At 41.7% G+C, this 14,421-nt stretch overlaps 1 protein-coding gene across 2 annotated transcripts in view; it reads left to right on the top strand.

Annotated features, from left to right (window-relative positions):
• NLGN4X (neuroligin 4 X-linked) overlaps positions 1-14,421 on the top strand; it is a 321,699-nt gene that overhangs the window by 24,263 nt on the left and 283,015 nt on the right. For both annotated transcript variants that reach the window (XM_020285070.2, XM_020285072.2), the window contains exons 2-3: positions 7,272-7,440; positions 9,824-9,911. The gene's annotated coding sequence lies outside the window, so the exon portion shown is untranslated. The remainder of the gene's footprint in view (positions 1-7,271; positions 7,441-9,823; positions 9,912-14,421) is intronic.

Raw genomic sequence — 14,421 nt, 5'->3', positions numbered from 1 at the left:
TTGGTCACATGGGCCTCTCTCCCTAAGGCTAGTCACACATTAGCAGCAGGCTTTCCTGAGAGTGAGTGGGGGGGGGGAGGGAAGAGAGAGAGAGAGAGAGAGGAGAGAGAGAGAGGATGAGAAGGAATTTAGCATGCAAGCCATAGTCTCTTGTAACATGATATTGAAGGTGATACATCATGACTCAGATCAAGCACAACCTCATCATTCAGATCAAGTACAACCTCAGCGAGGATGGCAAGAAAGTATTAATAGCAGGTGTTGATTGGATCATCTTGGAAACTGGACTGTCACAGAAGCTCTCCCAAAGGAGCTGGCTTACGAGCCGTGTCTTAGGGGGTGGATAGAATTTTGTCCAAAGGGAAAAGTGTGACCACATACATGGGTGCAGTGAGCATTTGAGTAAATGATGTGTTGCATTACTTCAAGTGCATGTCGTTGATTTTTGGTGATTAAATTGAAATCAGATCATTTTAGGTGTTCACAACCAACAGTAAGGCACACAGATGTTATCCCGTGGGATGTCGGAGAGCCATAGTAGGGATTCTGCAGACTTACTTATGGAATGTCCGTTTCATGGTGGTGAATACGATGGAAGCAGCAGCAGGGATAGAGAGAGAGAAGGAAGCCAGTAGTGCAAGTGGAGAGCTAGTGATGGATTCATCTGCAGCAGAGATTGAGGACATGGGGAAGGCGTGATGCTCTGCAGAGGCATTGGAAGGACGGTAGTGAGGGGACCCAGAAAACAATTGTGTAGAGACCAAGGCAGAGAGTAACTGTCCGAGGCTGGGGCTGTGTTTATGGTCATTTGTTCAGGGAAGAGAGAGAGAGATCAGAAGGACAGTGGAGGTGACCATTGTCCGATGCTGCCGAGATCCATGAGACGGACAGAGCAGATGCTATTTCATCCTCCGTATTATGTTGTTTAAGTCTTTTTTTTCTTTTTCTTTCCGAAACCGGGCAGACACATCCATTCTTAAGACCTTCTCAACCATTCTAATCATCATCCCATGAACGTATTTATGTCCTGACACACACAGAAGGCCCCAAGAGTAGGATCTCTTATTGAGAAACATTTCTTTAATTACTCACATTTCTTTTATATGCATTTTTGACAGAACCCATTGGTTGTATGGCTGACCCCTAGGAGGGCTGAGCCTTCAACGAACCCGTGTTCTCCTTGGAGTTTCTCCACACACTCTGCCTTATGTGTTGCTCTTCCTTTGAGTAACTTTCTCCTTTCCTGAATTCCAAAACCCTCTATTCTCTTACTTCTCCTTTACTGCATTTCTATTCATTTAATTAACTTTTTAGACTGTCTGTTATTACTGGTCCCTCAATTCCATCTGTGGGTGGCTTCTTCTCCTTCCATACTGTGCTGTATAGCTTTGCATCTACTCATGGTTTGATGATCACATCCACCTGGGAGACTCACCTGTCTATATCTTCTTGCTCCAACTTCTCTCCCAGGCTCCTTCCTTCCCTTAGGGCTCCCTTTTGAACAATGTTGCCTATATGCTCTGCTCAAAACTCAATTCACTGTGTCCAAAATTAGCCCATTATCTGTCTTACCAAGCTCACCCTCTTCCCTGCATTCTGTTTTCCTGCTAATAGTTTCTCCCCTTGTCCCTCACCTTGGATTTCAATCCTCTTTCTTTCTTGTTCACGATGTAAGTTAATTTCCAGGTCTTCTTATTTCTTTCTCAATGATACAGCTCTATTTTCCTTGGTCATCTACAGTTATATTTTACTATTTTAATTATACTCTGTCTATGTCTTTGCATACTCTCCAATCTAGTTTTTAAATAAATAATATATTATTAATATTATCATCATCGAACATTGATACACCAGCATTAAAAGGATCCCAATTTGGTAAATGTTCCTTTATAATTTCCGAATAGCTTTCTTAGTAATGACCTATGTGTGTATGTTCATAGAAAAATGCTTAGAAGGACATTTATCAACAATGTTAATCTCCTAGTTGCTGGATTTCAGGTGATTTTTACTTTCTTGTTTTCTCCAATATTTGAAAACATTTATCATAAATAAATTGGTGAACATCCTGCTAGGCATCTTGCCATCACATATGCACAAATAGATGCATGTTTTTATTGTACATAAATAGAATTATCTTTAATTTGCTGTACCATAACATGATTTTCTTTTCCACTCTCCAATCTATTTTTAAACCTATTCCTTCTTCATCGTCCTAAATAACAGATTGTATAAGACGATGATCCCACTCAAAAGTCATTAGCAAGCATTCACTCTTCTTCACGACCCGCTCAACCCCATCCTCACAGATTCAGCCATCCCTTCATTTTTCTGAGAGCTTCACCTTCTGTCCTAGTGGAGTGTAGCTGGGAATAAATCACTGCACATCACCCTTGGTTTCTTGCTCTCCCTCTTCTGTTTCTTGGGCTCCCCTTCAACCTGGGATGCTGTTTTTCCATCTCCCATATGCAAATCTTACCCATTACTTAGGGCTGATATCCTGTTCTTTGCACTTCCTTCTCTGACTCTAACAGGCATTGCTTGAGCTGCTCTTAGGTACTCATCAATGTCCATGAAAGGGGCCAGGAGACCTGATACCTCTCAGCTGTGCAAATTCAGTCTTTGATGTTTGTGCCTCAGTTTCTCATCCTTAGAGAGGGCTATGAAAAGAGTACCCACTTCTAGGAATGCTTGCCAAATAAATAAGTTAATAAGCATGTAAAGTGCCGTGCAACAGGCACACAGTAATTGTTGAAGGCAGGCTTTTTAAAAAACAAATGTTGTGGTGCAAACACTGAGGTTACATATATTTCCTTTGCACATCCAAGTCATAGCAGCAAATGAGCCCATCCCCCAGACAGTGTACTCTGCACTCCTTAGGTGTGAATATGCCCATTTCCTCCCCCCTCCCTTCCTGCCTGACATCTGATGAATGTTATTTCCATATGTGCACATAAGTATTGATCAGTTAGTACCAATTTGATGGTGAGTCCATGTGGTGCTTGTTTTTCCATTCTTGTGATACTTCACTTAGTAGAATGGGCTCCAGCTCCATCCAGGATAACACAAGAGATGTTAGTTCACCACTGTTTTCTGTGGCTGAGTAGAACTCCATCATGTACATGTACCACATTTTATTAATCCACTCATGTACTGATGGGCACTCGGGTTGTTTCCACATCTTTGCAACCGTGAATTGTGCTGCTATAAACATTTGAGTTTAGATGACTTTTTTATAGAATGTCTTTTTCTCCTTTGAGTAGATGCCCAGTAAGGGGATTGCTGGATCAAATGGTAGTTCTACTTTTATTTCTTTGAGGTATCTCCATACTACTTTCCGCAGAGATTGCACTAGTTTGCAGTCCCACCAGCAGTGTAAGAGTGTTCCTATCTCTTTGCATCCATACTAACATTTGCTGTTTGGGGACTTTTTGATAAAATTTGCATGTTATGCATCCACCAAAGGGATTGTAACTAGAATCTATATAGAACTCAGGAAAATCAGTAAGAAAAGAATCAAACAACTTCACTAAAAAGTGAGCAAACCACCAAATTGGTATTAACTGATCAACACTTAAGTGCACATATACTAATAACATTCACTGAGTATCGGGTAAGTGGGAGCGGGGAGGAGGGGACAGGTAAATTCACACCTAATGGGTGCGGTGCGAACCATCTGGGGGATGGTGGGGGGAGGCATGGGGGGAGGTGAGCAACACATGTAACCTAAACAGTTGTACCCTGTAATATGCTAAAATAAAAAAAAAAATTAAAAAAACAAGTGGGCAAAGGACAGGAACAGAAACTTTTCAAAAGAAGACAGACTAGTGGCCAAGAAACATATGAAAAAAGGCTCAACATCTGTAACCATCAGCAAATCAAATGCAAATCAAAACCACAAGGAGATATCACTTAATTTCAGTGAGAGCGGCTTCCATGAAAGCAGGCCTTTTATACTATTTATCTTTGACCCGTCTGTCCTCGGGTTCCTTCTTCTTAGTCTAAAATGATTTGCAGAGGATGGTTTCCCTGGACACTTGGAGTGAACCCCACGTGCCTTTTGCTGAGTTGTTCTACTTTATACAATGAGCGTCCTGCCGGAGCTCCACCCCATGGCATTTTCTTCTCACTGCACAGCTATTCCCCTTATCTCCCGGTTGTGTGGCTTCTGGGATCTCACTGGGCGTGCTCCACACTGGCACACTGCACAGGCCATTCTTCCACCCCGAACATCCTGTCCTGCTCCCAATTAGAGTGGGTCTCACCTGCTGTCGTGTTCCTATGTAGCCCTGTTTACATCCTTCTCAGCCTTCACCCAAACGATTTTTTGTTGTTGTTTGGTTTTTGTTTTTCATTTTTTGCCTACTTATGTGGGGAGTGCAGGGGAAACCTAATGGTTTCCAGCATTCTTTTTTAATTTTTTTTTATTTCCGCATATTATGGGGGTACAGATTTTAAGGTTTCAATAAATGCCCATTTCCCCCCCTCCCCCCATAAGTCTGAGTCTCCAGCATGACCATCCCCCAGATGGTGCACATCTCACTCATTATGTATGTATATACCCGCCTCCCGCCCCCCTCCCCCCTGCCCAATACCCTATTACTGTAGTACCTATGTGACCACTTACGTCCAGCATTCTTTTAAAATGTGTATTGTCTGTCTGGAGGAGATCCATGCTCCTTGGGTGGCTATTAAAGAAACGAATAGTTGTAAGACAGTCGGTAGAGATTCATGGAATGAATGATAAAATTAGAGTCTTTCTTTCTTTCTTTCTTTCTTTCTTTCTTTCTTTCTTTCTTTCTTTCTTTCTTTCTTTCAGGCAGAGCCTCACTCTGTTGCCCAGGCTAGAGTGCCGTGGTGTCAGCCTCGCTCACAGCAACCTCAAACTCCTGGGCTCAAGCAATCCTCCTGCCTCAGCCTCCCGAGTAACTGGGACTGACTACAGGCATGATCCACTAAGCCCAGCTAATTTTTTTTTTTTTCTATTTTTAGTTGACTGGATAATTTTTTTTCCTATTTTTAGTAGAGACGGGGTCTCGCTCTTGCTCAGTCTGGTCTCCAACTCCTGAGCTCAAATGATCCTCCCACCTTGGCCTCCCAGAGTGCTAAGGTTACAGGCGTGAGCCACCGTGCCCGGCCGAGAAAATCAAACGTTGCGTGAGCAACTCAGTCGCCACGGTTTTCTTCGCCATGTAGTCAAGCCAGAGAGGCTTGAGGGACGGCCACCTTTGCTCTTTTAACCAACTTGTGGTAAAGGAAAATCCCTCTCTCACCTAAAGAAAGGAACATGGTCTTCCCTGATTGCTCAGTTTGGCATTGCTAAACTTGCATGATTTCCTGCAAATGCATCAGTCACTCAATACATGTATGTGTTTATGTCTAAATGCCTATTTATCCTTTAAAATCTTTGTCAGTATTGATGCTCCTATGAGCTTCACAGTTTTCTTCTCCATTTTGTTGAAGATGGTCCTAGAAAAGAGTTTCATCAGATTTCTCATTCTGGTCCATGCCTAGAACAGGAGAGTGACACATTCTAAGAATGTTAAGGATTGGGGAGTTTAATCATTTCTATTCCAGCACTAAAGCTGTAAATCTGCCCTGTGGTGCTGTTTATTCTCACTGCTCACTGGATGGATGGCTCCGTGTGCTTTTTAATTTTGTTGTAAAGATTTGGGTCAAAACTAGCAGTGTGGTCAATAAATTAATTTCCTGAGAGTTTGTCAGTATTGTGGGATGATTTGGGAGGAGTGGAACTGCGTAAAAATCGATTCTCTATTTTCAAACTTGCTCTTTTAAGATTCTAAGTAGAAATTTTCCTCCTCATTGTTTATTTTTTCTTGATTTCCATAATGCTAACAATTAAGTGGGTCAAACATTGTGTAAGAAATGGGAGCAAATCCAAGACAGAAGCAGAACTTTTATTAAAAATGCAACTTTCCAAAAACAGATACAGTTTGGAAGATTGTTCTGTTTGAGGGAGGGAGGTGAAATTGGAGCGAGATAAATTAGGGTGTGAAATCAAGGTCATCTATGTTCATTCAATCATGTACATGCACATGCGTAAATATTCAGAATGACCCGAGATGAGTTCTTTTCTCACCCAAGCATGTCATATTTCTGGAGCCACTCAAGAAATCTACCAAAATGAAAATGGTTTCTCTTATTATTATTATTATTATTTTTTTCTTTTAGAAATTCAGTAGGTCACTCTAACAGAAAAGAAGACTAAATAGGTGCTGGATGATCCCAGGGATTTTTCTTTTAACTTTAAAATCCCTCTGAGATAACTTTAGGTTTTTTAAAATACCTTTATATTTTTCTGTGTGTGTATGTGTGTGTGTGTGTGTGTGTGCGCGCGCGCTCGCGCCTGCGTGTTCATGATATGCACGCATGAGTCATGAGCGCTGTCACAACCTTGGCTATTATCACGGTAGAGATCGCTCAAGGTCCTTGGAGGTTCTCCTGCCTGCCATTTCCACCCCTTGCTTTCCAAGGGTCCCACACTGGCAAACATGGTCCTTGTCTCTCTCTTCTTTCAAGAGCATCTTTTTTTTTTTTTTTTTTGAGACAGAGTCTCGCTTTGTTGCCCGGGCTAGTGTGAGTGCCGTGGCGTCAGCCTAGCTCACAGCAACCTTAAACTCCTGGGCTCGAGTGATCCTTCTGTCTCAGCCTCCCAAGTAGCTGGGACTACAGGCATGCGCCACCATGCCCGGCTAATTTTTTATATATATATCAGTTGGCCAATTAGTTTCTTTCTATTTATAGTAGAGACGGGGTCTCGCTCTTGCTCAGGCTGGTTTTGAACTCCTGACCTTGAGCAATCCGGCCCGCCTCGGCCTCCCAGAGAGCTAGGATTACAGGCGTGAGCCACCGCGCCCGGCCTCAAGAGCATCTTTGATGGCATCTTCTGAGGCTTTTCTGAGCTGTCCCCTCTTCTGAGCATGATACCCTCTCTACCCCTGTAGTGCCTGCACAAGAGCTCATGCAATCAATCATAAGCACTGGCTTTAATGGTGCTCTCCTCTGCAAGACCCGGAGTACAGACATCCCGTGACATTCATCTCTAGAACACTCACCTGTTCTCACACCAGAGTCGTGGGCCATCTTCAGCAGACTCTTGTGAAGCGACATGACTGAGGCTTTCTAGGCAATGCTCACTGGAATTTATTTTGATGCGGAGGAATAAAGTTGCATCAGTATCATGTGAAAACTCAGAGTTACATCCATGTCATTCCTCATAAAAAATATTTATGTCCTTGCACCTTGTGTCCTAGGTATCTTCCTGACCGACTGCCCAGGGAGAGTTGGAATGGCTTTGCGTATCTCTCTGAACCCCCAAGTCTTCAGTTGTGATGATGAAATTATACGGAGAGGCTCATGTGAAACGTTGTCATAGTGCGGAATGTTTCATTCTTAGCTCCCACATCTGATATTCCTCGAAAGGTATGTATGCTTTGACTCATGTATCCTCTGTATGCTAAGATTCTGTTAAAATGACAAAATATATGAATAGTACCATTTGCTAATATATTAGTTCTTCATAAACACTGGTGTAATTAGTACCTTCCCCTTTTTAATCCATGTTGACTATATAAAATCTATCATCTTGCATAATATACCATGTTTCCCCAAAAATAAGACCTACCCATAAAATAAGCCCTAGCAGGATGTCTAAGCATGTGCGCAATATAAGCCCTACCCCCAAAATAAGACCTAGTGATGGGCGTGGCTACACAGTGCATCTGCACAACCCATGCATTTCGCTGAGCGGGAAAGAAGACGAGCAGCCCTTCTCATCTGCCCCATGAGAGCTCTGTTGCTCCACATGAGAGATTGGGGCCAATGCTTCTAAAGGAAATAGAGTCGCAAGAAATTCAGGATGGAATTCGGGGTTTGGAGAGTTATGATGATGTTCCAGAAGAAGACAACTTAGCTATATTTGAATAAATGTAGATGGTTGTTTCGTACTTAAAAAAAAATAACACATCCCCTGAAAATAAGTCCTAGGGTGTCTTCCTTCTTGAGGAAAAATAAATATAAGACCTTGTCTTATTTTCGGGGAAATAAAGTAATTTTTAAAAATATGTCTTTATATATTAATGAAAAACTTACTTATTAAGTAGAATGTAAGTCATTACAGATGGTATGTACACAGTAGGGTAGAGTATTTATGTGAAACATAGATTATAAAATGCAATTTCATATTAATATGAGGTTGATCAGCCACTTGTCATTGTATTTATTCCATCGCCAGGTCTTCTGTGATAGGTTGTCAGGTCCAAATTTTACAGCAAAATCAAGAAGAATTTTAATCTTGAGAATTCATTCTTTAACCCTTAAGATATTTTATAGCCACATGACAGTGTCTTATCACAGAGCTCTCGATACATGAAATAATGCTTACCACATCATAGCCCACAGTCAGCCGTGTAGCTGAGCACAAAGGAGAAAAATGGAGAGGTGATTATTTGAGCAGAGAGGAGTGCTGACAGTCTGCATTCTCCCCTGCACCAAAATAGCATAACCTAGGGGTATAATAAAGATCCACTGTGATTCTCCGACTCCTTGATGTTTGGGGCTTTCCAACACCAAAAACAGTCAGAGGGAGGACTGCTGTGTTGTGAGTACACCCAGGAAGCACTTTCCTTGAAGAAGAAACAAACATGTTTAGCCCTGGGTAGCCGGAGTGCAGTCTGCATGGGGGATAGTGAGTAGGGTCCCATGAGAGAACTAGACATAGTGACAACAGCCGGCAGCTTGGGGTGAAACATTCTCAACACAGACACCGACAGCTTTGAACACAAGCCTCCCAGAGAGAATTAGCATGCACAGCCAGGGTTCTTTCCATGGTGTGTAAATAGGTAGGTGACTACAAACTAAACACTGTATCATGGGAGGAGTATTTGGTTCTCCCAGATTTTAGCAATATCAGATTTGAAAATAGGGGAAACACACAAGAACACGATTTAGCATTACCGTCTCACGTGTGCATCCAAACAAACCTATCAACAAAAGCAAGCAAGCCGAGAAAGAAACAGAAACTTAAACCTAAAAGAAGAAGAAGAAGAAAGTTTTTCTTCACCGTATCACAAGTATTTAACAAAATGTGTGGTCAGTCAGACATAGCGCACGCTAACTTCTGTAAAACGTTTTTGAAACACACATCCATCATGAACTTGTGAATCCATCATGTAGTTGTGAATTTAACAGTGGCCAGTGGGTGTGAACAGAGGTGTCTGTCCAGTAAGATAGAGATCTAGGCAGTTTCAAGGCTATAATAGCAATAATACAATTACAATAACTAACACTAAATGAGCATCTACTATAGGCATCACTCATGCATTGTGGGGCTGTCCTTGGTATTTATCTTTTTTCTCCATGATAATTTGTGTCTCTGATAAAAGCCTTTTCAGGTGTAGACACCTACAGTGCAGTCAGTGAGGGATATCAGAGTGAAATGATGTTTTCTACCCTACCTGAGCCCATGGACCGTGGTGGGTGGAAGCCAATACACCTGGTCTGAGTGCTAATGTGCTTTGCACGTAGTTGCCACAGGAAGCTACACCTGTGTGCAGGTGCCCCCTCTTGAGGAGATGCTGGACGCATTAGGGAGTGAGTGAAGAGTTTACAAGAAAAAGTAAATAAGAGAATTTAAAGTAAATTTAAAGTAATAAAAAGTAAGTAAAAGAGTTTACTTTACACCACGACCAGCTAGATCTTGTATTAGTAACTAACCCGACTAAGGAAGGTAACCTCAGTTTTGAAACAGTAGCATCACCTCTTTCTGTTTGACCGATGGAGAGCAATATGTTTCTTTTTTTAATAGGGAACCATGTGCTGAGATGGAAAGAAAAATCAAGTAGATTTCCATGGAGGCATTTTTAAAGGCACCGTCGCAGAAGGATGATCTGATGGTAAGTACCGAGAATGGCTGTTGCCTCCGGCTGGCGTGGCAGTGGCTGGAGAGGCGGAGTCCAGCCAGGCTGCAGGCTTCACGGCTGTTCTGAGCTCTGAGCCAGGAGCTGCGGGCAGGGCACTGCGTGTGAGGTTCGCTGTTTACACGTTGTAACCCTGCAAACCGTATCCCTCCTTGGGCCTTAGTTGTCCTATTGGATCTGTGCTTAGATTCAAGATTGGGAAGTGACTACATAGTGGGGTTGGAATTTGCCTGGAGGGCTGCGCAGGTGAGACAGGGCTGGGGGTGCAGGGTGTGGGTGGGGCTGTACGTCCGTTCTTGCTGCCTCATTTTTCTAAGGGGGAAACTGTTCCCCAGGGTCAGTTGGGGGTATCCAAGAAAGAGCTTTGTGCCACAGGATAGGAACACACACCCTGGAGTGTGCTCTTAGATAGATGCTTTATTGATTGCTCTTTAATGTCTTGATCTTTCTTGGATGTCAGAGGGGGCCATAAAATACCCAACCTGTTGTGTTATAGAAGAATTAAATGAAAACAATGCCCATAAAGCACTCAGTGCCATGCGTGGTGGGGTTAGCTTTTCCAGGTAAGGGCTGGGGTCTCCGGTGGGGATGAGGAGTCGGATCATGGGAATGTGCCCGGTGACTATTCACTACTGCTCAGAGTGCCCATCCAGGGCTAGAATATTTCAACAGGAAGCGCTTGGGAAACTTTGCGATACTGAAACATGCCATATCGGCCAGTCTTACAGGTTCTTCGGCTTTTAAGAAGTAAGCACGTATTTCTCCTCTGGGTCAGGCACTTCAGAGCGGTGGGGGTTTTGTTCTAGTCCACACTGTGCCCTGGCAAACTCTAGTCTGAGGCCTTTCTATCTCCGGCCTTTGATTTACTACATTCCCTGTACCTGCATGCAATGTTTCCTTTTTCTATTTGCTAGAGTTCTGCCCATCCTGATTGGGTGGGCCGATGGAGAGTTCACAAGTAACTAATTATTGCTAATCATTGACCTCTGCTGAATTATTTATTTGATGCATTTTCAGCATCAGTATTGAAACCAAATCTAGCAGTGCTTTTCAGATTACATTGGTGATGAAAATAGTTTTCTTTCTTTCTTTTTTTCTTTCTTTCTTTCTTTCTTTCTTTCTTTCTTTCTTTCTTTCTTTCTTTCTTTCTTTCTTTCTGTCTCTCTTTCTATCTCTCTCTCTCTTTCTTTTTTTTTTTTTTTTTTTGAGTTAGGGTCTGGCTCTGTCAACTAGGCTGTGGCATCATCATTGCTCACTAAAGCCTCAAACTCCTTTGCTCAAGCGATCCTCCTGCCTCAGTCTTCTGAGTCGCTGTGAATACAGCACAGGCTGTCACCATGCCCGGCTAATTTTTTTAAAAAAAGTTTGTGGAGACGGGATCTTGCTGTGTTTTCCAGGCTAGTGTCAAACTCCTGGGGCTCAAGCAGTCCTCCCACCTTCGCCTCCTAAAGTCCTGGGATTACAGACATGAGCCACTGTAATAATTCTTCTTCTTCTTCTTCTTCCTCTTCCTCTTCCTCTTCTTCCTCTTCTTACTCCTCCTCCTCCTCCTCTTCTTTTCTCCTCCTCCTCCTCTTCTTCTTCTTCTTCTTCTTTTTCTTCCTCTTCCTCTTCCTATTCTTCCTCTTCCTCCTTCTCCTCCTCCCCCTCCCCCTCCCCCTCTTCTTCTTCTTCTTCTTCTTCTTCTTCTTCTTCTTCTTCTTCTTCTTCTTCTTCTTCTTCTTCTTCTTCTTCTTCTTCTTCTTCTTCTTCTTCTTCTTCTTCTTTCTGTTTGAAATAAAGAAGAGTACAAAGCAATAATTTCTAGCTTGTTTGGAATGTCCATAATAACATGCACTGGGAATTTAGGGTTTCATAATAATAGTTTTCTCCTCCACATGGCCACAATGCAAGGTGTATCTCATAATGTAGAAGTGTACAAATGAGGGCCCTACTCTCTGGCTCACCTTGAATAAACCTCTCAGAAATTATCACATGGATCCACTGCTCACCACTAAGTGTCTCCAAGGATCTGTGACCCAAAAAGTCCATGCAGAGTGGGATCCCAAATGTCAGGTGTGTGCTAGTAGTGCTGGCTGAGGGCCCACTCAGACCATGAGGTCCTTCTCTGTATCTGAAAACTAGAAATAGAGCAGATCCCAGGGGAGGGAATATGGGTAGATTACTTTTATATTACACAATTCTGAGTACAAGTTATTGGAGATATTTCACAATTGAAAATCTGGACCTTCCTCATAAACTCCAATTTGAGAAAGGGTCATTTTATGTTTTGATACATTTCAAGTAAAGAATTATGTCTGTTCATGTCTGAGCCATCAGTTCCAGCCTGGCTCAGGCAGTATTTATGGTTCAGTTGCTTACATGTTGGATACTGACCAAGTTTCTTACCCATCTGAACGTCTTATCTTCCAAACGTTTCTCAAAATTTAGACTGTAAATGACTTTTAAGTATCTTTTAACGTTTGCTGGATAATTTTCAGATCTGTGATTTTCTCCTTATAGAACAAAACTCTTGTAGTTTTTCTGCATTCAAGAAGACTGTGAAGGTCATGTCTTTTATTGAAATCTTGTTTCCAATAAAGTTGATTTTGAAACATCTCTCTCTCTATCCTGCCATAAACAAACACTAGTTTTTTGTTTGTTTGATTTTTGCTTATTTTTTTGCAAACACAATTTGCAATTTATAAAGAAAGGCTAATGCTCTCCTATTTTGTCATTAACTTGCTAATTTGCAAGAGGATCTTGCTTGAGAAAATGGCTGATCAGGTGGTTGCTATTTTTATCTCATATAGATTTATTTATTTTATCAAAGGTACTCACAGTACATAGCTTTTTTCAGTAGCATACACAGCTAAATAATTCATAACAGCACCTTCTGTAAATCCCTTTGTTTCCTGAATTACTTGATCTTTTTTTTTATATTCTTTTTCTTTTTTCAACCTGGAGGAGCCTTAATAAATAACCAAGGCATGAAGTCTCAGAAGTATTCCTCTTCTGTCTCACACCTCCAGCCTTTGGAACAGCAACCCGATGCAGCTTTGCTCGTAATCATTTCGGTAGCTGCAGTGCAAGGAACATTCGGTTTAATATAATCAGGCTGTCCTAGTTCCAACGAGAAGCAGTAGTAATAGGTCTGGCATCAGGCTCAGAGCAGTAGACAAGTCACAGCTCATAATATGACAGCTCACATTATGAAACCCAAAGAAAACATTATATAAAGTGCACAATCAGGAGAAGGAAATGAGAACTTCTAACTCTGGAAGGATTTTTAAAAATTATTATTATTGTTTTACCATATACCTTTAGGTTCAATCTACATTTCAAACCACTGAGCATTATCAGCTTGTCCCTGAAACAGTCCCTTTAACTGGTTTCACTAAATTGGTAACTGCATCTTCTCTTAAGGGGAGATGCTTTGGAATGGGTTGTGCCTGCAATTTGGGGTGGCCTTTGATGAATAGTGATCCTATGTTGCAAGTTTGTATATTGTATACCAAGGATGGCTTGGCTGGATGCAAAGCTAATGACAAAGGATATTTCCTTTGCCAGCATTCTGAAGGCCCTCCATAAGAATTGAAAGCACTGCAATTCTTCAGTAGGAGCCATTGTCCTTGAAGAGAGGTGCTGGTTTAGAGGGTTTGTTGGAGAAACACACTGGCCTGCCAATGAAGGCATCCGTGCATGTAACCCAGGTGTGGTGCTGTGTAGCTGTTTTCCATTGCTATGTTTCTTATATGTGCAAAGAAAGCTTAGGGGAGTATGAATTCACTCCTTTTCCCTATGAAGAATCTGTGATTGTAAATTAAGAACAGCAGCTGCCTACAAAGTACAATAATTCATGAAGCCTATTTAATACTTGAAAATCTCAATTTATGCCATTTCAATCAATTTTTCTATATGGAGTTGGCTGAATGCTTTCAGGTTTTGTAACCTCTATTAAGGGAAATTCTTTGCAATGGATTTTCATGGTAGTCTAAGTGGTCTTAGTGATCTTACGTTAGGATTTACTGTATTGCAAGGGTGACTTAGTACAATTCACAGCTGTTGATTGAGAAAAATTCCTTTCACGGACTTCCTGAAGTCATAATTTTTATTTCTAAGTCAAGGGATCAAGGGTTGAATTAGGAAATAGAAAGGTCAGTGTTACATGGAGCTGAATTTTGTGAGTTTGTTGAATATTCAGCCGCTCAGTGTAATCCTAGATGCCAGGAAACTTGAACATTGAGCTTGTTCATAGGATGCTTAGTTCTGAACACATATTCCCCAAATGAATCTTTTATCAAACATTTTTGTGATTTAGAGGGATACAGAGTAGATACATAAATCAATGTAATGCAGCAACTGGAGTATCACCTTCAGATGTCAGGGAATCCAGCAACTGTAAAATTTGACAGTGTTTGAATGTCACTACGATGACAGCTAAGAATCTTGAAGGACATTTCAAACACAAAGGGGTAAACTGTGATTGAAATACATGCTCAATTAG

This window comes from Microcebus murinus, chromosome X (genome assembly GCF_040939455.1).
Source record: "Microcebus murinus isolate Inina chromosome X, M.murinus_Inina_mat1.0, whole genome shotgun sequence".
NCBI lineage: Eukaryota > Metazoa > Chordata > Mammalia > Primates > Cheirogaleidae > Microcebus > Microcebus murinus.
Note: the sequence above shows the minus strand (reverse complement) of the source record. Positions and strands in the feature narration are given on the sequence as shown.